Source organism: Mauremys mutica, chromosome 11 (genome assembly GCF_020497125.1).
Source record: "Mauremys mutica isolate MM-2020 ecotype Southern chromosome 11, ASM2049712v1, whole genome shotgun sequence".
Lineage (NCBI taxonomy): Eukaryota > Metazoa > Chordata > Testudines > Geoemydidae > Mauremys > Mauremys mutica.
In genome coordinates this window covers 69,634,401-69,659,894 of record NC_059082.1, presented here as the reverse complement: position 1 = coordinate 69,659,894, position 25,494 = coordinate 69,634,401, and the positions used below count along the sequence as shown (strand labels likewise).

Below are 25,494 nucleotides of genomic sequence, written 5' to 3'. Positions count from 1 at the left end.
CAGCTCCACAAAGTGAATAGAGAAAGAGGCAGAGCTAGCAGGGGAGCTCACTGCAGCATTTGGGGGCAGGAGGCTGTCAGAGCTGCAAGATATCTTTACACTGCTCATTTTGGCAATGCAAGCTGCTTCCAGGGGCCAGGTGGTATAAACACGGCTCCTGTCAGAGCATAAACGGACAGCAACTCCACTGCCACCAAAACCACTTTAAATACCTGGTAATCTGTGTTCACTATGCTGTAAAGCTGCGATGTGGCATTCAAAGAGCTGAGGCAGACAGAGCTAGACTTTGATGAAAATAGACCCCACAGGAAGGAGTGAGTCTCGAAGACACTGCATCCACATTAGACAGCAGCTGCAGGCAGGAGTGGGAGGGGCTAGAAGTGGGGAGAGAGTGTGTCCTTTATTCTCCACACTGAAATAACCAGGTCAATAGCAGAGATGGGCTCAGACCAGAATCCCAAGCCTGAACTCTGGGGCTATTTGGATCTGAGCTCTGCCACTCAGGACCTGTCATTAATAAAGAGACAAACAGCTAAAAAAGAGGGCAGCTTAGTGGCTGCTAGAAGGTAATACATGAAGAAACGGACCAGTATTTAATTGTGATGGGGACTGGCTGGACTGTTCTGGAGGCGGAAGACCTCCATGTGTCCATAGGACAGGTACAGTGCACGCAGCTATAGTACAAGCTTCCTTCACCGCACCTCATCCATGTGCCTCTGACCTGGAGGGACCAATCCCAGCAGTGAGAGGGTAATAGAATTTCCATGGCCTATTTAGTCTTCAGACTCTCTGCTGCCAAGTCTGCCAACACGGATGACAGTGAGTTACAGTGGTGGTGGTGGTGATTTTGTAATGGGAGCATCTCCCCACTGTCCATCTGTCTGACTTAACCCTCTCTCCCTTTAAACACTGATTGCTGAGCAGTTGTCAGATGCTAACTACTTCACATTGCAACTGACTTGCACTGGATTGGAACTGGTGACTTTGGAGTAAGGGGCACTCAGACTCTATTACTAGTCCTGAGTCAGTCACTTCCCCTCATCTACCTGTGGGTGAGCCCAGCTCACGGCCCCAGGCTATGCAGTGGGAACTGACATGGAGAATTAATCCTCCATATCCACAGAGGCATTGACAGAAGCTTGATTCAGAGTCCCTGACAAAACTCTCTCAGCAGAAGAAAGGACTTGCCAGGCTATGTTACCCAGCATTCATTCTCTGAAAGCCTTTGGTACAGCAGTTGTGGCGGCACACTGGATTGCTCCAGAGGGCTAAGGAAATTGGCCAGAACACTCGATGGTAAAAAAAAATTGGCACACCTCTATTGAAGTATACATTTCTACGCCAATTTACACCAGCTAAAAATCTGACCCAGAGTCATCACAGAAAAATGTATAGAGGTTCGGGGAGGGGAGTTGTCATCTTTGCCAGAATCAAACCCCAGTAGTATCAATAATAGCCTGCAGCTAGAATATTTCCTGGGTAAATTAACCGGCTTGCAGCAATGGTAAAACTCTCACTGATTTCAATGGGAGCAGAGCTTAGGCTAAAACAAAGCATTTCTGAAAATCCCTCCCTAGTTGCAATGTGTTATGAAGAATATGATCAAGAAAATCAGAGGAAAGATGCCACAACAGTAGAGGGATAATACAGGGCAGATTGCCAGCTAGCTGGCAATCAGCTAGCACAATTGTCCAAATGTCTAACCTAGTGAGAGGAAAAAGGATCATTCTGGGAACTACAAGAAATAAAATTGAAATAGGCGCTCTCTCCCCCTGAACTGGATTCCTCAAGACTTACAGCCTGGTTTTCATGTCAACTGCACCTGGATCATTCTAGATTAGACTCTATGCCCGAAGGCTCTAATCTGAAGTTTTAGACATCTTGTGATCATAGGATTGTTTCTCATCCTTCTACTGTGGGAACAGACACTATTCAAAAGCGAAGAAAAAATGGGAGAGCTCCTGTAATACATCTCTGAGGAGGAGAACACAGAACATTTGCTTATTAAGAGATCTTGATGGGCTTTCAGTGGCACAGATTGTTTCTGGGCAGATCAAGGTGCCGGCTGAATGATCTATCACACTACATCAAAGAGCCTAAGTGAAAGATTGGATAGTTCTGATCCAATAGCCTTGACAGACCATTAATTCTTGCTTTTTAACCCTGGATTATTAGAACACACATGCTGTGTAACATCCTGATGAGGTTAGCTTAACTGGCAATTCGTGACTCAGATGCTCCACTTAGAAGCTGATCAATTCATGGCATCCTAGGAACTCTTCATTGTCACATTGTGAAAAGCTCGGGACATTTTGCAGTAGTGGATGGGGATGCTATGCTGTTCCTTGGATAAGCTCACCAAATCCTTTCACGTTTCAAATAGTACAGTTTGACAAGAAAACACTCTTAGGCGACAGCTTCATTCCCACGAGTGGTTGCATCTCTTGTGAAAACATGGTTACCTGGATGCAATGAGACTCAAACATCTAAAGGATATTCAGCCTTGTACCCAATAGAATATTTGCAAAGAAAAGAGAAACTGAACAGGAAAGCTCAGTCAACCTCAGAAATGGAGGCAACCAGCCAAGCTAAAATTCACCTTGAAGTCTGGATCATACCATCCTAATTAGATACGTAAGGCTTGATGCCCCATTGCCTTGCACCTGGCCATTCACACCAGCTCAAAGGGAGTGTTCAGCACTGCTCCTGGCATGAGTGAGCAAGCAAAGAGTTTGGATTTGGGAGCGCTGTGCACATACATTCCAGGAGAATAAATGATTGCACAAGGTGCAAAGCAGCAGGGGCGGGGAATCATGCCCATCTATAGTTTGCATTTGGCATTTTCATTATTTGCTTTCTGGTAGCAAGATGGGGCAGCAGTGTCCAGTAGGTTATGCTGTAGGGCAGGAGCAAAACAGGAAGAGAAGAGAAACGTAAGTTCCCATTTCTTTTTTTAAAACCCTGTTTTCATTCTCTCTTTTCTTTAAATCTGGCCCTTGCAGTTCCCCACCCAAAAACATTACTTTTCACCTCTCCTGGTGCTTGGTTTCTCTAATCCTCCTCCTTTAATTAGCAAAAGCTTAATCCGCCTTTCTCCTAAATGAAACTGTCAGTGCACTATCTAGAAATAGATGCCGAGAGCATTTCTTTTCTGCTGACCAGTGTGGGCTGGGAAACTGCTTAATACTGGTTCTGATACCCTGTATGACAATCTATTGGATGCATTAAGTAACGTTTTATAGCATTAGAGAGAATATAAAAAAAGCTCCCAGTGTTAAATCTCATCAGTCAGCATCTTTAATTATAGCTAACAAAAAATTATGCCTACTCATCTATTAATATTCTCAGCTGGACATTTTCAGAAAGGGGAGTCAAAATGTTAAACACGCTTTAATAGAATTAGTCAGACAGACGTCAACAACAGCAACAACAACTAGTGTAAATCATCAGTACTGTATATCTGTTGGCGGAAGTGGGACAGTAAATTTGATTTTATGCACCTATGTTTCCTAATGGAAATAGGATTTCAAGATAGGATTCATTCAGGGCTAGTGTCACGGGCAGGGCAGGTCTGAGGGCAATGCTACAGCAGATCAGAACAGACAGAGTTGTGCCGGACTTGCAGGAGGAGGACAAAGCTTTTGAATCTGATGCACAAAGGAAAACCCTGGATTTTGAATAACAGTACTGACAGCTGTATGATCTTGGATACCACTGTCCGTTATTGGGAGTAAGCAATGGCCTTTACTAGGGACCTTTATACCAGACACACTGAGAAGCAACTGGAGTGTCATAATTTTGACTCCTTCAGTATCTATCCTCTTCCCCAACTACAGCACAATATTTCCACTTACCATATTCTGAGGCCTGTCCCCTACTACCCTCTATAAACCCTGGCCTTTATGAATATTCAGGCCAGCACTCTGCTTGTATCAGTATTCAATATGCACCTTATTCCCAGCCGTTGTCGCCATTAATCACCGAGTTTTGATGGAAGGAATGAATTTAGCCTTTACGGTATATTCATGTAGGATGATTCTGAAAATTGAGGTTTCTGTTTGTGGATAACGTTTTTTAAAAATGCACCAACCCCTGCATAGTCCCTATCCCGAAGATTTTACAATCTGGCACACAGTTCTCTGAAATGAGTTTCCTGACATTTATGAATTTAACACAACCTGCCTCAAACATCACATCTATAAAGGCTGCTAAGGATATACACCTCTACCTCGATATAAAGCTGTCCTCGGGAGCCAAAAAATCTTCTGTGTTATAGGTGAAACCACATTATATCGAACTTGCTTTGATCCACCGGAGTGCGCAGTCCCCCCCTCCCCCCTCATTTCCCCCCGGAGCACTGCTTTACCGTGTTATATCTGAATTCATATTATATCAGGTCACGTTATATCATGGTAGAGGTGTATATTATATTACAGTGGACAAACCTGTGAGTCTGCCTCATATATGTTCAGATAAACACAGTCATCACCCTAAAAAACCCCTCAAAAGATTAGCAGCGGTAACCACCTAACAGCATCTGAGATACAACATTTATTTAGGGAGATATAGTGCATTGTATCAGACACCATATTCCAGTAGGTGGCCAGTGAAGGTAAAGAGAGATCCATAGAAATCTAATCAAAATAGTCATTGGAACAGAGTAACTCATATTAAATTGAGATTTGGGGCTCCACCAGAAGTCTGACTTCATACACCCCAGATCTTCAGATAAGCTCAGATGCAAAGTTGGCAGCTGATTCCTGTATGTGCTACAATTTCACAGTTCCCTCCTTGTTCCAGGAGTCTGATTTTTCTATTTCTCACTTCCAAGAAGGCTAACAATGTCTGACTAAACTCAGAGGGGTGGATTTTCCTTTTGCTTACACCAGTGAAAAATTTCAGTGGAGTTACTCCTGACTGATACCAATGTGTCAGTCAGAGGAGAAAGAGGCCCACTGACAGACTGATAGGTGCAAAGAGCCATGTGGATAGATCCCTTGCAGGATCAGGGGCAAAGTAAACATTTCATTTTAAAATGCCAGATGTGTCTTTTGCTCTTTACACAACATGAAGAACATGGAGAAGCCACAGCTGGGTCCCAAATAACCGTGTTTACTAACGATACACAAAAATGCAAGGCCTAGTTGCATACACACTGCTCCTCTGACTGGTTTCTGGCAGCTTCTAGAACATAACACGGCGGGTGCCACAAGAGGGCTCACCACTGTGGGGCCACTGTCGTAGACAGGATACTTGGCAAGATGACTCATGGTCAGACCCAATAAGACAGCTCTTGTGTAACTACTTAAAAGGCGACCGCCTAATTCCTCTACCAAAATCCACTGAAAATGAGAGCCTGAGTCTTCTCTCATGCCAATTTTGCTTGGGTGCAATTCTATTCATCTCTACGTTACTCCTGATGATTTGCACAAGGGTGAGTTAGAGGAGAATCAAGCCCAGGATCTCAGTCCTTGAGCCAGTGAAAGATGTACTCTAGTGAGCTCAGTTAATTACGCTACGCGGGCCTACACACAGCAGGCTGGCAAGAGAAGGAGAACAGCTTCGGACAGGAAATAGTTCAAGGAAAAACATTAAAAGTGATGGGTGGGGAATTAAACTTTAAAGAACACACCAAAGCTTATTTCTGCTTCCCTAATAGGGTCATTCTCAGGAAGCTTGACAGGAGTGGCGGAGGGGAGTCTCTTCAGAATCGGACCAACATGGCTGGGTGCATGTGCACTTTTCTCCTCTGTGCATGTGCACTTCCTCAGCGCCCTTTATTCCCACAGGCCAGAGGCACATCAGTGATTAGGTGCTCTCTCTCCTAAAACTGCCAGGCAACGACATATTTATATTCATAGCCACCTGCAAGTGGATCCTGCAACAAGAGATGAATCAGCAGAGGGAGAGCTGAAGCACCTGCTGTTACTCATGCACGAGCCTTGCATCCCTCTCTCTCATTAGTACAACAATGTGGCATGATTCTTTTTACTGTAGGAGCCTAATCAGAACATGTAGTTAAAGCTACATACAAACAAGAGCCTTATTGACATAGGAATATGCACTGAAATACAGCAAACCACCACAGAGTATTTTTCCTCATCTCTGCTGTAACCTTCTCAGCTGGCGGGTAATGTAATTGTATGATCACAAGAAAAATAATTTACCATGCTCTATTAAGTACATTTGTCCTCGTGAGTAAAATATGACTGGAAAAAATAACAGCAAGTAAATTTTAATCTATTACAATTATAACTTCCCATTTTAGTTAACAAATAGCCTAGTTAGTTCCATCACCCTTAGAAATATGTCTTCTTTAGGTTATATTTAACTCTCAGATTTGTGCATTGGATTTGCTATCATTGGCCACAGGGAAAAACTTAACTTCCCTTCTTTATTAATAGGATGGTCAAATATTTTCACTCAAAAAACTGTTTTCTGATGGAAAATTGGGTTTTCTTTTTGCAAAAGAAGGTTTTCCATGAGAAAAGTCTGCTTTGTGTGGAAATTTTCACATTTTTATCAAAAAAATTGCCAGCCAAAAAACCAAAATCTTTTGGTTTCTGTCTGAACTTTTTCAAGTTTTGTTTTGATAAAAGTTGAAATTTTCCAATGAAAAGTTGAACAAAATCTTTGATGTTTTTATCAAAATTTCCCCTGGAGAATAAAACTATTTCCCAACTAGCTCTAATTATTAGTATTTGAGCTACTGTATTGTCCAGAGGCCCCAGCAAGGATCACGGACACATTGAGCTAAACACTGCACAAACAAGAACAAAGAACATCCCTGTCGTGAAGAGTTTACAATCTGAACAGATAAGAGAGACAAATGGTGGAGGGGAAATTGGCAGCAAGAGAGCGAAGTGACTTGCCCAGGTTCATGCAGCAGGTCAGTGGCAGATCTAGGAATGGTTGCCTGAGTCCCATTACATTTCTTCACAAACTAAAGTTGAAGTACAAATATGCTGCAGTCAGTTTTCTGGGTATAGGTGGATTTTTAGAAAAGCCATAATTTTATAGCAAAAGCCCCGTAACACCAAAGGTCTGACAAGCTCAGGAGTGAAAGGAGAATGAAAGCAAATGGTTTCTCCTCCTGTCATAGACAGCCAACAACAGCAGTGATAAAGTGCCAAACAAGGGAGGCGGGGAGGCAAACAGACAAGGAGATACTAATATTTGGCGCTAATCTTGCACCTTTAATCAGAGCATCTCAAATCTCTTTGCAAAGGTGGGTCTTAATAGCCCCATCATAGAGATGAGTAAAGAGAGGAAAAGTCACTTGTCAAGGGAGGGAGCTGGAGATGAAACCCAGGTCTCCTAATCCCAAGTCACCTGCTCTAATCATGAGACAGAGCCTCCTCAAAATGATGGGTTTCAGAGTAGCAGCCATGTTAGTCTGTATCTGCAAAAAGAACAGGAGTACTTGTGGCACCTTAAAGACTAACAAATTTATTGTAGCATGAGCTTTCGTGAGCTACAGCAGATTAAGACTGAACTCTCAAAATTAGATATTCTCATGAAAAACCAACCTTCTACACAAACTTCCTCATGGATAGACTTTACAAAAACTAGACAAGCCATTTACAACACAAACTTTGCTTCTCTACAAAAGAAAAAGGACACTAAACTGTCTAAACTGCTACATGGCACAAGGAGCCACAACAGTAGCTCCCTTAACCCACCCAACAATATTGTTAATCTTTCCAGCTATTCTCTTAGCCCAGCAGAAGAATCTGTCCTGTCTCGGGGACTCTCCTTTTGTCCTTTCAGATCCACGAATATGATACAGTTCTGCGGTGACCTAGAATCCTACTTTCGCCGTCTCCGACTCAAAGAATACTTCCAACACACCTCTGAACTACATACTAACCCACAGAATCCTTCCTACCAACGCTATAATAAAAAGGATTCTGCATGGACTCCTCCTGAGGGTCGAAACAACAGACTGGACTTCTACATAGATTGCTTCCGTCACCGTGCACGGGCTGAAATTGTGGAAAAGCAACATCACTTGCCCCATAACCTAAGCCGTGCTGAACACAATGCCATCAACAGCCTCAAGAACAACTCTGACATCATAATCAAACAGGCTGACAAAGGAGGTGCTGTTGTCATCATGAATAGGTCGGAATATGAACAAGAGGCTGCTAGGCAGCTCTCTAACTCCACATTCTACAAGCCATTACCCTCTGATCCCACTGATGCTTACCAAAAGAAACTACACCATCTGCTCAAAAAACTCCCTGAGAAAGCACAGGAACAGACATCCAAAGAAGTGAGCTGTAGCTCACGAAAACTCATGCTACAATAAATTTGTTAGTCTTTAAGGTGCCACAAGTACTCCTGTTCTTTTTTCAAAATGATGGTTTGTCATTGAGCAAGAAATAACAGAACTGGTTGAACCTACTGAGGGATTATACTGACAGGTGGCATAAGGCAGAGGGTGGACTAGCTGGTTCTCTCTGGACAAGTTCTCTCTGTTTTCATGTGCCCTAGAAGCATAAACAAGCTTGCTTGATAGGGTGGCACCTTGCTAGAGTCCAGCCTCTAATACTCTTAGATCAATAGTGCCATCTAGTGCCCACTAGGCTCTGGTGTATTACAGTACAGTATTTGTAAGTACAGGACAGTATTTTGCCTACATACAGTAAATCAACTTATTTTTTTATTTGCACTCTGGTACGAAACTCAGACATCTATTCTCACAACAAAGACACAGAGGAAATAATTTGTAATGCCCCCTTTCCAAAAGCGGTTTATCAGACAGCACCATTTTGCTGAGTAAAAAAGTTGCAGTCAAATAATAACGCACAGACGTAAGCAAAGAAATAATCATAGGCAAAACTCCCATTAAACTTCAGTGGCCCATTTTTAAATACCTGCTTGCACTTGAAAGGTGTGGTGAAGGCCTGCGTTTCTGTTTAACACGAGGATACTATAGGTTAGAGATGACTCAGCTTTGAACCTGCATAGACTGTTTGGCATTTAGTTTGATGATATTTCCTCTAAAGACCAACATGCAATATGCTAACGAGTGCGGTCTCCTTTCATTATAACTCAGGCAAGTTGTCTCTGTGAGGTGTACAGACCCACTGCCCCTTCCAGCACCCCAACCATATAAGGGAATCCAGCCAGCAGGATCTGACCCTCTGGGAGAGTTTCAGTCAGAGTGTACCTGAAATTACAGATGAGGACTCTAAAAAACTACAGTATGTAATTTAGTCATCAGACCTCTCTGAATAAATGAAGTGTTTAATGTCTTCCAAAGGGGTTGCCGGGCTGGAATTTTGGAGCCATGCTAAAGCCCTTTTTAATGGGGAGGAGGTGGTGTCATACTAGCTCCAGCAGTGGATAAACTATCTGATAGACCCAATAGTCTATCTGTGGGAGTTCTGAATGTGACAAACAGACTCTTGTCCCCTGCTCAGATGACTGCAACTGACTACAGATGAATTGTATGAGTAATGCCATTGCTGCTTCAGGGTTATAAGCAGCAGCAATACAATCTGAATTCTCCAAGATTCTGAATTATGCATTTTAGATCTAATTTAGCAAATATGGCCAAACTAATTCCCAGTGCCCTAGCCATAAAGTCCCCCCACGCCTGCCCACAGCTCCAGGTGGGCTGACCCCCTGTCCATGAGGAGCCCTGCTGATTTCAGTAAGGGTTCTGTGAGCAGGTCCCTGTGGAGAGACCCACTAACATCAGTGCAACCCTGCACCTGTGCCAGGCCAGGGCCCAGATCAGGGAAACCAGCAGGCATTTAGGGTGAATTCCTGACAATGGGGTCCCATGGTTCACTCGTACAGCAGATTACAAGAAGCAGGGTTCATTTATGCGCTCTGTGGCACATGAGTTCAGACTGGTTCTGCAGCTCTCCTGCGAGCTCCAGCGTACAGTGAATGTTAAAGGGCTGTCTATATAAGCATTAGGCAAAGGATGTTCTTTATGTCCAATTGCATAGATATTTTCTGATGTTGTAGCAATAGTTTGAGGTTCAAAAGCCAAATCCAAAGGAGCAGGCGCAAGGAGGTTGGTTACCTTAATGAACTTCTTCACCTACTATAAGTGAAGGCACAATAAAACCTCCACTGACAACAATTCAGGATGGCACTTCAGCCCAGGCAATTAAAGATAAATAAACATGGGTCCCAGCTATCACAGAACTATGCCCTCACAAAACCTCTTCGGCATTCAATGAGATTGCATCCACAGTGGAATGTACATGTGGGAATAAATTAAGCCAAGACATTTTTAGTATTCTGAAACACTAGTGTGCATATATATATTAATTAACTCCGTTTCATTAAGGATATATTAAACTTGGCATCATATTCTCCATATGGGTGGTTAAAGTTTTACAGTCAGTATTAATTAGAGAAATTAGTAATAATCATTTATCAGTGGGATCTACAGGTTTAAGAAATAAAGAAGAAATCTGTTTGCAGAGTGAGCGGACCGGATTCTTTTCAAAGTCACACTAAGCTCGAGAAAAGGAATAGTTTCAGTTGGTAGTTCTCAGACACAAGGGGCCAAAGTGAGTCTTGGCTAAGAGAGTGCAACTCTAGCAACTTCCCCAAAACTGAATGTGGTCTCAAAACACCATCTTGCAAGGAGATGAGGTGATCATTCAGATTAATGCACTGAACAGCAAGTGCAGTGTTATCTGCTGAGATCAGGGCATGGAGCTGCTTTTGGAGATCTTTGAATAATCTAGGAATAATTGATCCATGTAAGAGGCAATGCTGGGTTCTAGCTATGTTTGCTTATGACAAGAGCCAAACTCTTTCTTATGGTATGGATTGGATGGTTGGACAGTGACAGAATAAGCAGTAAAGGAGTGAATTTTACTGGAAGATCCATTTATTTAGGGTACATGTTACTATGTCAGTAGCTTTGCCTATTGACTCCTTGAAATACTACTATAGTGCAAATAGGGCACATTCACCCTGTGATGAATAGATACCAAGAACTTGATTCTCTGTTGCCAAGGTAAAGCTAGTGTATGAGCAACCAGCACTAGTGCCGACGTAGCCAGGCAGTGGTTGTAGTTCTGCCCAAGGCCTCCAGGCCATTCCCCTTTTGAACATCTCTGCTCCCTCCATGATGCCAGTGCTGTAGTCTCTGGGTAGCCCACTCTTGGGGAACATAGGGCAATATGTCACCATCATTTGAGTCCACACCACAGTGAGACCAGACAAGCATTCCCAAATGTGTGCAAACCAAGCCATAAGATCACTCACACCTCCTGAAAGAACAGAAGCCCTCCTAGGAACAATCGGATGTCCCAACGTCACTGTAGTCAGCATGCAATGTTCCACATGGGTCCTCGGGCCACCACCTCCGGACCCCATCAGGCTCACAGAATTCACTCTGCTCCGTGTATTCCAGCACATGGTGCATGGAATACACAGGCTACTCTGTGGCAGATATTACCTCTGCCGTCCTCCTAGACCTAGTGCGATTCATAGGCTTTGGTTCCTGCTGTATATGGTCTGTGGTGATGGTGGATCTGGGTCCGAGTCCTCAGACGTAACATACCCTGCCTTTGGCACCATGATCTGAAATAAACCTCCTCTTAAACTGCAGCACAAGATACTGTATGCAGGAAACCCTGCCTCCTCCATGCCAAACAATAACAGCATATAATGAAATGACAGACATCCAGTGATACAGTATGGATACAGACTAACACGGCTACCCCTCTGATACATCCAGTGATGGCAGCCCTAAGAATTCTGTCCTGGGTATGGTAGCTGGGAGTCTGAAGTGCTTAGGCCTCACTGTGAACTTCTAAATGCTTTGCTAACACCACAACTCTGTTTCGACTGGACAGGTTTACTCCAAGTCATCAGTGGCTGCCATGTATCTCCTCACCATGAGTGACATGTGCACAACCTGCTCTGTAGTAGCTGGCACTAGCACAAGAGTAAGTCATCAGTGAAATGCACCAAAGGTAGGCTGCAGAGGGCAAGAAAGAGGGGCATTCCAGGTATACGCCTCCTGTTCTCAGCACAGCACTGGAACTAAGCATGGAAAGGAGTTGGTGTCAGAAACCCAAATAGAAAAATACCACACATGCCACTAGATGTCACCAGGCAGACACCCACAGCAGCACACACCGGAGATGAAATATGGCAACACTCCCATTGACTTCACTGGGGCCAGTATTCCACAGCAGGTCTAAAGCACACTGCCTTTCACCGTGTGAGCTGTGCTCCTTGAAATCTGAGACATCTCATAGCGGCAAAGCTCCGAGGAGGCAAAGCTGTCCTTAGATTCAAAAACTCACTTTTAATCATCTGATTTTCATAGTCTTTGTTTAAGTACCCACCTTCCCCAATGCATTCCTTGTGTTGGTGCACACCAGAACCTGTGCTAAATATGGCCTCTCCCCCACAACACCAATACTTCCCCTAACCTCTAGAGGGCGTGCTCCAAAGGCCCCTCTTCAGCTGGAGCCACAGAGCCATGAGGCTGTGGCTAGCAATCTGGGAGGGTAGCACATGTTTTTGCACCTATACTCTTTAACCCTGCAGTGACGCTTATGTATGTGTATGTGCCCATGTATACGCAGACTGCTCCTGCTCCAGGACTACAGAGGAAAATGCTCTCATTTACTTACTCTTAAGTCATAAGGGATTTTAAAACAGAGAGCTAAAAGTCCCATGCCATTTATTGTTAGCATAACCTGATCACGTTTGCCACAAATCAGATAAATGGTTAAAGGATTTACTCCAATAAATAAAAGGAATTGGGTCCTTCACAGTATCTTTTACAATAGAGATGGGTAAAATCCTAGCTCCATTGACGTCAATTGCAAAACTCCTGTTTATTTCAACAAGGCCACGGTTTTACCCACAGTTTATAAAAATGTGTGTTAAATGTATTATTTTTCCATCAGTCATAAAAAAGTTATGCAGGTGAAAAACCTGCAGTTGATTCAATCCATTCTGTTCCTTTGTGCACATCCTAAAGAAACAACAATTTATTATTAGCTCTGAAATAGCACGTTTTATCCAGACATCTCAAAGCACGTCAGAAAGATCAAATTCTTTAAAGTTGCCTTGTATCCCAATGCATCCTATCCCATCCCCATCCCATCTGTCGGTGTATCCACTTGTTACAGCTTGCCATGATCCTGCACTGACCTCTCTGGGGCAAGGACTGTCTTTATTTCATCTGTTTGTTCAGTGCCCACAACAATAATTAATACCTAGCTCTCATTTAGTGCTTTACAACATTAGATCTCAAAGTACTTTCTGATGGAGGTCAGTATCATTATCTCCATTTTACAGAAAGGGAAACTGAGGCACAGAGAGGGGACGTGATGTGGCCAAGGTCACCCAGCAGGACAGTAATAGAGCCGAGGCCTATTGAATTCCAGTACAGTTCTGGTAATCACTGAGTAGAGCTTCAAGGCACTGCTACACTATAAACACTAATAAAGCAGGGAAATATCATCCCTCCATTTATTGATGGAGAGAGAGGTAGTGGCTTGGCCAAGGTCATACGCTCGCAGTCTGATGCCCTACCCACTGGACCACACTTCCACTGACTGAAGAAGAGACTTTGCTTCATTTCCAGTCTTAATTACGAAGTTGTAGGTTTAAAAGTCAGACCTTTAACCTCCACTAAATGCGATTTCATGTAGCTGAACAGATTTGTAGGTCTTAGTTATAGATGGGGCTCTGCCTAGAAGATCTGAAAGACAGATACTAAGTGAAGAGCTGTGGCAGAAGTTAGCATTTGCTGTGGGCGGTTCAGTATTTTTCCAATCACATTTTAATGTCGTTTGGGAGAGGGAGGTGCAGCAAGAACTTGCATGACCCAGGAGAAATAAAGATCTTACATTCCCCTTCTCCCTCATCCCTGGTGTTCGCAAGCCACAGTGTTTTCATGCAAGTGAAATCACTTCTTTGCTCCCCGAGAGAAAACGAGTCTTTGCTTGTCCGAGTAGGATGTTTCTCTTCGGAGCGGAGGGCTGGCTCTCTTTGAATATTATGCTCTCTGGAATACTTGATGTCTGCACAGAAGCAATGGCCACAAGCAGAAGGGATGTGTTTGTGTTCCTGAACAGGGAACAGGAGGTATGCTCTGAGCACCCCTGGGGTGAGAAACAGGCTGAAGGAGAAAGAGAGACATAAGAATAGCACATGAGTGGAGTAACTCCCAGTTCTTTTCAGGGCCCTCGGAGAAGGTAGGAATTGATCTGGACCCCTGTCTTTGTCCCTGTATGGCCTTCCCTCTCTCCCCCTTCATTGTTTTAGTTCCCTATTAGGTAATATTTGGAAACGATTGTTTTGAAGACAGGATGTATGAATGTTTTGTCCCTGAATGGATGAGTGCAGGTGCCTGGCACAGGGCTGTGAAAAGGCAAAGGACAGAGCACAGAACTGTTTCAGCAAGCCACACACACAAATGTACACTCCAGGTGACAAATGGCTCCTCTTAGCCATCACCAACATCCAAATACTCCCATCACGTGGGAGGCTAACACAAAAGAATACATTTTAAGGAGGCCAGAAGTTTAGATCCTCTTTGGCTATGTCTACACAGCAATTAGACACCTGTGGTTTGCCAATGCCCGCTGCCTGAGGCTCGCAGGGCTCTGGCTGTGGGGCTATGTCATTGCTGTGCAGATATCTGGGCCCAGTCTGGAGCCAGGGCTCTAGGACCCTGCGAGGTGGGAGGTTCCCAGAGTTCAGGCTCCAGCCCAAGCCTGGAAATCTACACAGCAATGAAACAGCCTGAGCCCCACAAGCCCAAGTCAGCTGGCACAGGTCAGCCATGGGTTTCTCTCTGCTGTGTAGACATAGCCTTTGGGTCCACCAGTCCAACCACCTATTGTTAGGGTGTGTTTCTGCCTGCTGTGCGGGACTTCTTCTAGTTACAAACATACCTAGCTGGCCCTCTGCACAGAGGCCAATCTCATCCTTGGAAATCAGTGGAGAAGCAGAGCTTCACTAGCCCTTACCCCAACTCCCTCTTTGAACAAGTCAGTGTCATTGCTTCAGTGTCTCCATCTACCAAATGGGATAAAATGTGTCTATTGACCAGTGCTATCCTGAGAATTAACTAGCTAGTTTGTGAAGCACTTTGAAGGTAAGTACAGCTCATCTGTATGTGCGTCTATTCTCTCATTTTAAACACTCAGGCAAGTAAGATGCAAAGGCGGCAAGAGGAAGAGAGCTTAGATCTCTTGGTCCCAGTAGATGCTAAATAATTGATGTTGCATCACATATCTGCACATGCTTGGCCTCCAACACCTTCCTATTTTAGGGGTTTTGATCCTGAGCTAAAGTCATGCCTCCATTTGGATTCTAAAAGTTATAGATCCCACCCTGGTCCAATAGTTGCTAGTGGCCATTCTAAGCAAGTCCAAGATTCTTGTATTGGAACTCTGAAAATGACAGACAAATATCTTCTACCAGTGCCACCATGGAAGTGCAGGTGTGATCAGAACCAGGGACAGAGTAATGCACCCCTCAAGCAACTGGAACAATCGGAGCCCATGTATTGGTGGCTAATGGGCAGAAAAGTAAGGTCCCAAACCAACTCCCAATGTAGTCTAACAGAGGTGGATGGATTTGTTAAGTCTCCCATACATTATGCTGCTCACTGAAAATAGATGAAGGTGCTAAAATCAAGATTACACAGAAGCAGTAGCAGCTGCAGATTAGTGGTTTCTTTTTTAAACATCAGGTGATGAGAAAAAACATCAACAGCAGCAAACAGGTACAGGAGACCAGGGCAATCAGAAGTGAATGATTGATAACAAAGAGGTGCTAAACGGGCATTCAAAATACAGCAGATGGAATGATCCTAAATAACAGACTTCGTTCCTGGTTGGCTTTCAGCGCAGACCAGCCCTAAAGAAGGGTGCACTATATAATATCGAGGTGATTGTTCTCACTGTCAAATTACCTGAGTATTAGGCAAGTCAAATAACCTACTCCTGATATAAATGGGTTCCACCCTGCAGAGGATCTGATTGGAATGTCTGCACAGGCCAAGGCACCGAACTACTTGAGCAAATCCAGGCAGTGGGAAAGAAAGAGAGACCACGGACAACAGCCTAGAGCATATGAACTGTATGTGTGACTCCTAGCTGCTCTCCAGTGTGCAGAGGTTAGGAGGGAAAGGTCTGCGGTGGGAAGACTGGTTGATAGGCAGAGATGACTGAGAGGCTAAGTCGGTGGGGAGACTGGGCTATGAAAGGCATGTCTCCAGGTCTCCACGCATCTAAGCAAAGAAAACCCATGTCGTGTGAACGTTTTCATCACAGCTTCTAGTTCTCTAATGGCCATCTGTGTTGACATATCCACAGCCTCCTTGAATATTTTAAACTTCCACCACAGCTCAAAGAAAGAGAGGAATCTAATCATGATAATGAAGTGTTAGCCCAGGGCAATGTCTGTATCGAAGGCATCCATAGCCAATGAGAATGGTGCACCATGAATTGCCTTGGTGTATGTTTAACTGGACAAAAGCTAGAGGGAGTCCTGCAGAGAACAATCCTGCACTGCAGAAGGTCACTTTGGGCTCTTCCATCTTTGCCATCTATGATCCTACAGTCCACATAGCACAGCCAGTAAATGGACAGAGGGTCACATTCACATGCTTAACAAGCAAACCACCACTCATGAAGGCCTTTCCCCAATACTCATATCAGCACCAGTGGCAGTGACTTAGAGGCCTAGTCTAGGCAAGGAGGCACAGCTGGGAATCATTATATCCCCTTCGGTGCTTACAGGTGGGGCTATTTAAGAGAGAAACATGAGAGTATGGATGGGCCCAGAGCCAAATTTCCCCCAAGTCTGGGATTGGTCACATCTAGGCAGTTAACTAGGCAGAGTTGTTGTACAAGTGGCAACAGTGACAGGTCTGCAGCCCTTTGTACGCACCTTCTGTGCTGCACTACATCTACCTTCAGGGCTTGGTTTTGGATAACAGACCTCATGTAATGGCACCCAAATGCTTGCTGACAGATTAAATGCTAGAGTAAGGGGAAGTGTGCAGGTAGCTGGTTATTCTGAGGAAGATATAAAAAAAAAATACCGAGAGTTCAACTAAGACCTTCACACAAAGAATGTATTTATTTACTTGCTTTTGGCTGCATTATAGCACCATCTAGTGGAAGAAACCTAGAACTAGCAAATGTGCCCACAGGATGGCAGTTTATTGTTAGTTTGTGTTTTGCTACAACAATCCAATTCACCGCAATGGTCAGGATTGACACTGAGGCATGAATTCAGCAAAAAGCTGATTCACTGGCATAAGAACTTTCCCTTGTGCTGTTTAGAACAGAAGCCTCTCACCAACCTGCCTAGAATAGTAGCTATCAAAAGCTGCCACCAGCCAGCAGGCCACTGGCCTATGTGAAGGGAGGTGGTAAACTCATGCTAGGTTCTGTGGATCTCCCGAAATCCCTTTCACATCTGCTACTAATTGGTCCTCTCAGCTGTGAGAGGTCAAGGCCTGCGTGGATGTGGAGCCAGACACACATCTGTTCACCCCAATGATGATCCTACAAAGGAAGGATTGCAATACACAAGCAGAGCCATGCAAGGACTCCGTAGGACCATAATGACACTAGGCCAGGTTGCATGCTGAACATGGCTCTGAAGGTGCAGCCGGCTGGAAATTCTAGAGCAAACGTGACAGAATGTTTCCTTCAGGATGTTGCTGCCTAGGGTTAAATGTTTGCATCCTGTCTACACCAGAATTTTCAACTGTGCTAGCTAACGTGTTTAAAACACATCAAGTGTCGATATACTCTGTCTGCTGCCATCCAAATGGGGATCCTCTGACCTCTTGTCTCAGGCCCTGTCCACGCACAAAAGTTGTACTGCTCTAACTAAACTGGTATTGTTAAAGCAGTACAACTCCCCCCCTCCCAACGTGAATGCAGTTATACCACTGTAAAAATGCTTATACCAGAGATAGCTTTCACCCTTTCCTACACGGGAATAGGCTATTCTGCAGTAAGTCTCTTTTTCCTCCTGGGGGAATTCCGCACCACTACGCAATGCAGATTTTTGCAGAAATTAATGTTGTGCATGCAGAATTTCCTTCTCCTCACCAAAATGGGCTGCAGTGCTGCTAGCCACCACTAGGGCCACTGGACTCTGCAGAGCCCAGCTTGCACATAGAAGACACTGCCGGGGGGAGGGAGAGGGAGCTAGAGCAGGAACGGGCAAACTATGGCCCGCGGGCCACGTCCAGTCCATCAGACGTTTGAATCCAGGCCTCGAGCTCTCACTGGGGAGTGGGGTCTGGGGCTGCCCCGCTCCACGCGTGTCATGGCTTTGCATGGCTCCCAGAAGCAGTGGCATGTCCCCCCTCTGGCTCCTATGCATAGGGGAAGCCAGGGGGCTCCACACACTGCCCCCACCCCAAGCACCACCCCTGCAACTCCCATTGGCCAGGAACCATAGCCAATAGGAGCTGCAGCGGCAGTATGCAGAGCTGCCTGGCAGCACCTCCACGTAGGAGCCGGAGAAGGAACATGCCACTGGTTCCGAGAGCTGCTTAAGGTAAGCGCCGTCTGGAGCATGCACCCCTGACCTCTTCCTGCACCCCAATGCCCTGCTCCAGCCCGGATCCCCCTCCTGCCCTCCAAACTCCTCGGTCCCAGCCCAGAGCCCCTTCCTCCCCAAACCCCAGAGCCAGCACCCCCATTCGGAGCCCTCATCCCCCCCATACCCCAACTCTCTGCCCCAGCCTGGGGCCTCCTCCTGCACCCTGAACTCCTCATTTCTGGCCCCACCCCAGAGCCCACACCCCCAGCCGGAGCCCTCCACCGCTCCCGCACCCCCAACCCCAATTTCTTGAGCATTTATGGCCTGCCATACAATTTCCATACCCAGATGCGGCCCTTGGGCCAAAAAGTTTGCCCACCCCTCAGCTAGAGGGTTCCTGGCAGCTGCAGTTCCCAGCATGCCCGGAGGAAGGAGAGGGTGGCGCGCAGGAAACTTTGTGCAAGCCTGGGACTGAGCATCAGGCTGTTTTCCTCTCTGGATCCATGGGCTAAGAGCAGGGAAGGAGGGGGGGGGTGCAGGTATCTGAGCAAGGGGGGGGACCCATGACTGGACTCAAGAGGGGAGGGGGGTGTGGGTATCTGGGCCAGAGGGGCCCCGTACTTGGCTCTGGGGGGGAGAGAAGGGGGTGCAGGTAACTGGGCTCGGGGGGCCATGGCTGGGCTCTGGACAGGGATGGGGTGTGGGTATCTGGGCTCAGGGGGGAAGGGGTTGTGGGTGTCTGGCCCCACAGCCGGGGAGCGGGGGGAAGGGGGCAGAGAAACAGGAACTGGGTTGTCATAGGGGTTTCTTTAACTCTTTACTCCTGGGGGAAATTTGGGGGGTGTTTGTATTTTTACTGAAATACTTGCTGACAGGTATTTTGAAATAAATTACCAAAATAATTGAAACTGGCATGATTATGTGCTGTTCTTTTGAGAAATACAATCTGCAGAACTTTAAAATACTGTGCGCAGAATTTTTAGGCACAGAATGCCCCCAGGAGTCTCTTTTATATCGAACTAACTGTGTCCACGCTTGGGATGGTACCAACAGTACTAGAACGGTTAAAAAAAAGTCACACCTCTAACCAAAATAGTTATACCAATACAAAACAACATGTCGCCCTTTAGGTTTTCTTGCCCTGTTCTGATGGACAATCTGATTTCAGAGCCATGGTTCTTGCTATCACTGAGTAAAGCCCACAGAAATGGATGGTGTATATTTAAATGGGAATTTCCATGTAAGCAGGTACTGTCTGCATCACGGCCCTGTGAGCATGGTGAGCAGCATTATTATTGTGATAATTATTTCATGTCCGGTCAGTTTAGTGGCAAAGTGGATCATGCCACATCCCTTCAAGTTCATTGGACATGGTTACACTTGAGGAATTTCAGGACCGTGGACGGGTACTGAAAACTCAGCACTGAGAGGAACAACTCGTCCTGTGTCGCACATGCATTTGTGGAAACATAACAAATCCCATATTTTTCCTCCCACCACCTCACACATATTGAGTCACTTGCCATATTAACTGTGATTCCCGTGTCCATTCCATCTTAGTGAACCAAGCCCTGTGCTGACTCTGAGGCCATGTTTGAACAACAGCCAGCACGTGTTTTCCACCAGTGTTCTTGAAATAAGGAAAAAGCTACTTCCATGTGCACTCCTGAGCACTCGGTGTCAAACTCTGTGCTGCGCTTCGAGCATGGACAGCCCAAGGGAAAGGCTCAGTGGCTTTAAGTCACCTTTGCACCCTCCCGATTTTGAGCTACCCAGATGACTGAAACAACCAACAATGTAACTTAGGCAGCCCTGGTACCTGCTCTCCCTTCTAGCAGCATCCTTGGCAAGGCCTATTGCTTGAGGCATAAGCCAGATGGGCTGTAGCAGAATGCACAATAGCCCCACCTCTCTGCAAGGGTGGGAGTCAGCATAGGGCTGCCTATGGCAATCCAACCCAGTGCCTGTCCCAGGGAAATACTCACATATGCGCCATCATTGTGGCATACAGGGGACCACGGCAGCAGACAGCCACCCTCTGTGTTTCACTCGCCTTTCATTGCCTGTACTTCCAAGTCATTCCCATTACCTGGTTTGCACGGGATATATTTCTCCAGACATGTTTCCTTTTGTCTCTCTCCACAGTCCCTTGCATTCTAAGTATTATTATTTTATGTAATTGGCTGTATCAAAGGAGCCCTTACATAACCACAGCCACCTCAGGCACACATCTTCAAACACATGGATGCCTCAGCTGTCTGTCAATTGCAATATTTTGCACATGACTGGGCTCAACCCTTATCCAGAAATATTAAAAATATGGAAAATACTTTACATATCATAAATTGGCCAAGCTCTGTGTAAGCGGGGGAACGGTCCCGCTATTGTGGGGAACTTTCCTGGCTTCTGCACTACCCCGGTGAAATGGGCTAGCAGAAGGATCTGAGTCCTCGCTCCCACTTCCTTTACCCAGAGGCCTCCCTGCCCTTGAGGACTCCCCTTCCACTCTCCTGTCTGGCAGAGTCCTCGCAACCCCGACAAGGCTGGGCCCAGGCTTCCTGGGGGGCTCAACCCCCAACCCTGCTGTGGTCACCTAGGACAGGGGCTAGGGTGTCCCCACTCCGGGGTGCGCTCTCTGCATTCAACACTTCCTTGACTCACTGATCATTACATATGATTTAAAGCAAATACAATTTATTTAATCAGCTATTAGTTTTAAAGGGAATAAGGAAAAATGGGAAAGGTTAAAGGAAACACATCCCCCTGCTCTGTGGCAGGGAACATCACAAACAGTCAGGGCAGTTCAGGGCAGTTCACAGTCTGTTCCTTGTGGGTCCCAGGTCTCCTCCTCAGGCCCTGGCTGTGCTGCAGGGATGCTGTGGGTTGGACACTTGCTCTGGCGGTGGCCACACGCTCTCAGGCTCTAGGTGGCAGGACCCTTCTTCCCAGCATCATCCCTGCCCTGTCAGGGATACGATCCCCCTCCAAGTCTGGCCTGCAAAGCGCCTTGGCTGAGGCATCTCCCTGTGCTGGGCCCACTGCCCAGGGTTCCCCTCGCTCTCCCCAGCTGCTCACCGCACCCGGCTCCAGACTGCCTCAGCACGGCTGCTGCTGCTGCTCTGCCTCCAGCTCCCTGGGCTCCTTCTCTGGCCCCTCTAGCTCTGGTTGCTGCAGCTCGGCTCCCAGGGCAGGTCTGCTCTCTCTGGGCTGTGCTCTGGCTTTGGGGCTGCAGCTCTGCTCCCCAGCTCAGCTTGGGCCCCTGCACTCTCCTTAGCTCTGCCCCACTCTGTCTGACCCAGGTAATTCCAGCTCACATGGAGGACGAGACCCCCCTGGCCTCCTGACTCCCTGATTAACCTGCCCGCCCTGTCAATCAGGCTGACCTGGAGCATTGGCCTCTCCCCATTGTCCCTGGGGACTGTCAGTCTCAGGGTCCTGATTTCCCATCAACCCTTCCCCTTTTGGTGCTGGGAGCTACCCAACCAAAACACCCCCACTGAATGTTAGTAAGGGGATAACAGTCCCCTTACATCTGCACCAAAGCAGATCTCTTCTGCCAGTCTGTTATTTGCACATTGACTTTGGTTTTGATTTTTTCAGTGAGCTCATGAACATTCTCTTTATATTTACAAAACAAATGTATGAAAAATAGGAAAGCTAGAATATTCCATTGAAAATAAATTCAGTGGCTCTGCCCATGTTTGCTCCCTTCTGCATTTGTCTTTTGCAAATATTCTAGTGAGCAAATTTATTGAATTGAATTTCTGGGTGCTCTCACCTGCAAACACAAATTCAACCACCACCTCTGTGCTGACGACTCACAGATCTACATCTCTGCTGCAGACTAGTCTCCTGCTGTTCAAACTAAAATCTCAGTCTGTCTCTCTGACATGTCCCTATGGATCTCTAGCTGTCAGCTCAAGCTCAGCATGGCTAAAGCAAAGCTCTTAATCGCCTCCCCACCCCCAACTTTCCCTCGCTACCTCCTTTCTTGATCAATGGAGACAGGATCACCATCCTGACTTCACTTCCTAGGTGCAGAAGGGGGGGTGTCTTCTATGCTTCCTACATATACCCCCAAATTTCATTATCTGTCCTCAGAGACAAGATAACCACCTTGTGGCTTCTTTTTTCTGTGTGCTGCTTCCCTGTTCATATCTCTTCATTAACATCTGATTTCATATGTAAATGGGCATCCATTGCATTAGCTTATAATGTTTAATTTACATCTTGACAGAGAGAGATTTATTTATTACCTCCTGGAGGGAGGAAAAGCTTGTTTTTCACCTCCGCTAGTGACTAATGCCTAGATACAGACATTAAAAACTTATTTTCCATACAGATACTTAACTCCCTACCTCGTAGGTTTATATACATTTCACAATTATATTAGTGACCCGTGTGACCCCAGCTTTCATTTCAAACCTGAGGCACATGACAGTCTTTGGTGAGTCAGAACGTACAGACAGGGGCGGCTCTATGAATTTGGCCGCTCCAAGCAGGGCGGCACGCCGCAGGGGGCGCGCTGCCGGTCGCTGGTCCCGCGGCTCCGGGGGACCTCTTGCAGACGTGCCTGCGGAGGGCGCGCTGGTCCCGCGGCTCTGGTGGACCTCCCGCAGGCATGACTGCGGAAGGGCTGCCGGAGCCGCCTGCCGCCCTGCCGGCAAAATGCTGCCCCAAGCGCGCGCTTGGCGCGCTGGGGTCTGGAGCCGGCCCTGCGTACAGACCAGAATCAAGATAACTCTGTAACCCCCTTGCCAGTTGGCATTAAAAGTTCCTCGGGCCACACAGCTAAAACGTTCGTCCAGCCTCTCCTCCTTTCATATCTCGATTACTGCAATATCCTTTCCTCTGGCTTTGACAGCAGACACCAGGCCCTGGCTCTGGCCACGTAACAGTGGGGATCATCATCCACTCCTATCACCTCTGGTCCCTGCTGCCTTCCTGTGCTCTCATCCATTCCCCCCCACACTCCCTACTGCCCCAGGCCCCCGATGCCTCCCCTGGCCCTGCATCCATCTCACCATTGCCTCTGGCCCCTGCTGCCTCCCCCTGAGACAAGTGATATTAACAAACATGCAAGTATCACTTTTCAAGGTAGACTTACTATCTGTGAAAAGTGATATTTGTATGTTTGTTAATATCACAGCACACTTAGTAGCCACATGGGAGGCTATGAAAAGTGATAAGTGATATTAACAAATATACAAATAACACTTTTCACAGCAAGCCCCAGGACCCACTAAGCCCAGGATGGGTGGGGACGGCAACGGGGAAGGCAGCATTATTTTTGTTATTGAGTCTGCCCAAAAAAACTACAAATATACATTGCAATGATTTGGATGTGAATCTGTGCATATTTAATTGTTTTTCCTAAAGTTAATTAAATATTTTAGGAAGAAAGTGTCAGTACAGTCACCAGTGAGAGTTGGCGGCCGCACTTGGAGGACACCAAAAAATTTGTTGCGAGAACCCATCACAGAATATTCACAAAAAGAAATTTCAAACCTAAGTGCCAAATATCCACAACCACAAATGAGGTTCTAATGGTTATGTTCATCCAAATACAAATGCAGTTAGTACCATGTGACCTGTCCAATCAAAATTAACCAACACTTTTCAAAATTTGTAATGAACTGCTCGTAAACCATGTACACAGACCAAGGGCATGATCCTTTTACCACTTACATATGAGAGTAATTTCTCTCATGTAACCCCATCAATTTAAGTGGGCTACTCAACTGCCTAAGTAAATCTGAAAATTTGCAAGAGTGGGCCCCAAGACTTTATTCTCTTTGGGGAATAATTTCCTATAAGCTGAAATTCACCTCTGCGCAGAGCGCCTGCAGATGTCCTTTCCGCACTTAAGCCCTGTATTGAGGTCTGAAGTGGTGCATTGGTCTAGCACTGATCCTCTTCCTCTGCACAGGGGTGAATTTCACCCAGAGAGAATAAGGGTTTGATCTTGCATCACCCCTGCAATCAGATCCTGCAATCAGAGTTCTGCCACTGACTTCAGTGGGAGCAAGATCAGGGCCTAAATGAGGAAAATCAAGATCTGTTAGCAGAACAGAGGAAGCAAGAGAGACAGACAGATCATTCATATAATAAATTATTCATTACAAATTAATAGCTCAAGTCTGACAGCGCTGCTTTTCTCCCTTCATCCTCAGTTACTTATATCTGTTTACCAGTTTCCTACCCATGCTCCTCTTCCCACCCTCAGCACTGGTTACAATGGAGCAAGTACCTGCAGCTATTTTGTTGTTTAAATAATAAGATGAATTGGGGGTTGATCGTGTCCCCAAGTTAGCCTATTTTATCTAAAACAGACCATCCAAGCCAGGGCGCTCACTCGTGTGATGGGGAACTGAAGCCAGACAGCTGTTTCCCCTTTTATAATCAGCATTTTTATTTTATGAGGGTCATCGCAGCAGCCATTGTTAATACCCACGTTGACAGCTTAACTGTTTGCCTGGCTTGAAAATTCTCCTAATTTACGGGGTGCTGTCAAAGTCTGTGAATTGTGACCCTCTGCTGATATCAGCCTAGCCAACAAGGGCCTTTTTGGTAGGAAATATCTTTACTTTCCCCTTGATCCATTGCCATCGACTGTGTTAATTTTATTGGTGACCACAGAGGCCAATTAAGCGAATGGCATTACAGGCTCAGTTACTGAGCTTACACTGAAGGCTGCTTGTGCACCTGCTCACTTGAAGCAAAGGTTTGCATTCCTCAGGCCCGGTTCTGTTGCTCCATACCTGCACCGAGCACAGGAATGGAGGGGATAGGGGAGCAAAGTGGCTTTCTGTTCCCCTTATTCTGGTACCGCTGTGGGCCTGCCCAGCCTCTGCTGTAAATTAGCAGCGGTTCTCAAATTGTGGGTCGGGACCCCTTTTTAATGGGACCCCTGGGTGGTGAGGCTCAGGTTACAGCTCACCCCCCCCCACACACTCTCCCAGGGCTGAA

General features: G+C 46.1%; 1 long non-coding RNA gene across 2 annotated transcripts in view; it reads right to left on the bottom strand.

Annotated features, from left to right (window-relative positions):
* LOC123343914 overlaps positions 1 to 25,494 on the bottom strand; it is a 152,997-nt gene that overhangs the window by 106,024 nt on the left and 21,479 nt on the right. The window contains exon 1 of one of the 2 annotated variants that reach the window (XR_006572401.1): positions 8,880 to 9,004. The exons of the other annotated variant lie outside the window; for it this stretch is intronic. This is a non-coding gene — a long non-coding RNA (uncharacterized LOC123343914). Of the gene's footprint in view, positions 1 to 8,879; positions 9,005 to 25,494 lie in introns of those variants that run through there. 2 annotated transcript variants of the gene reach the window in all.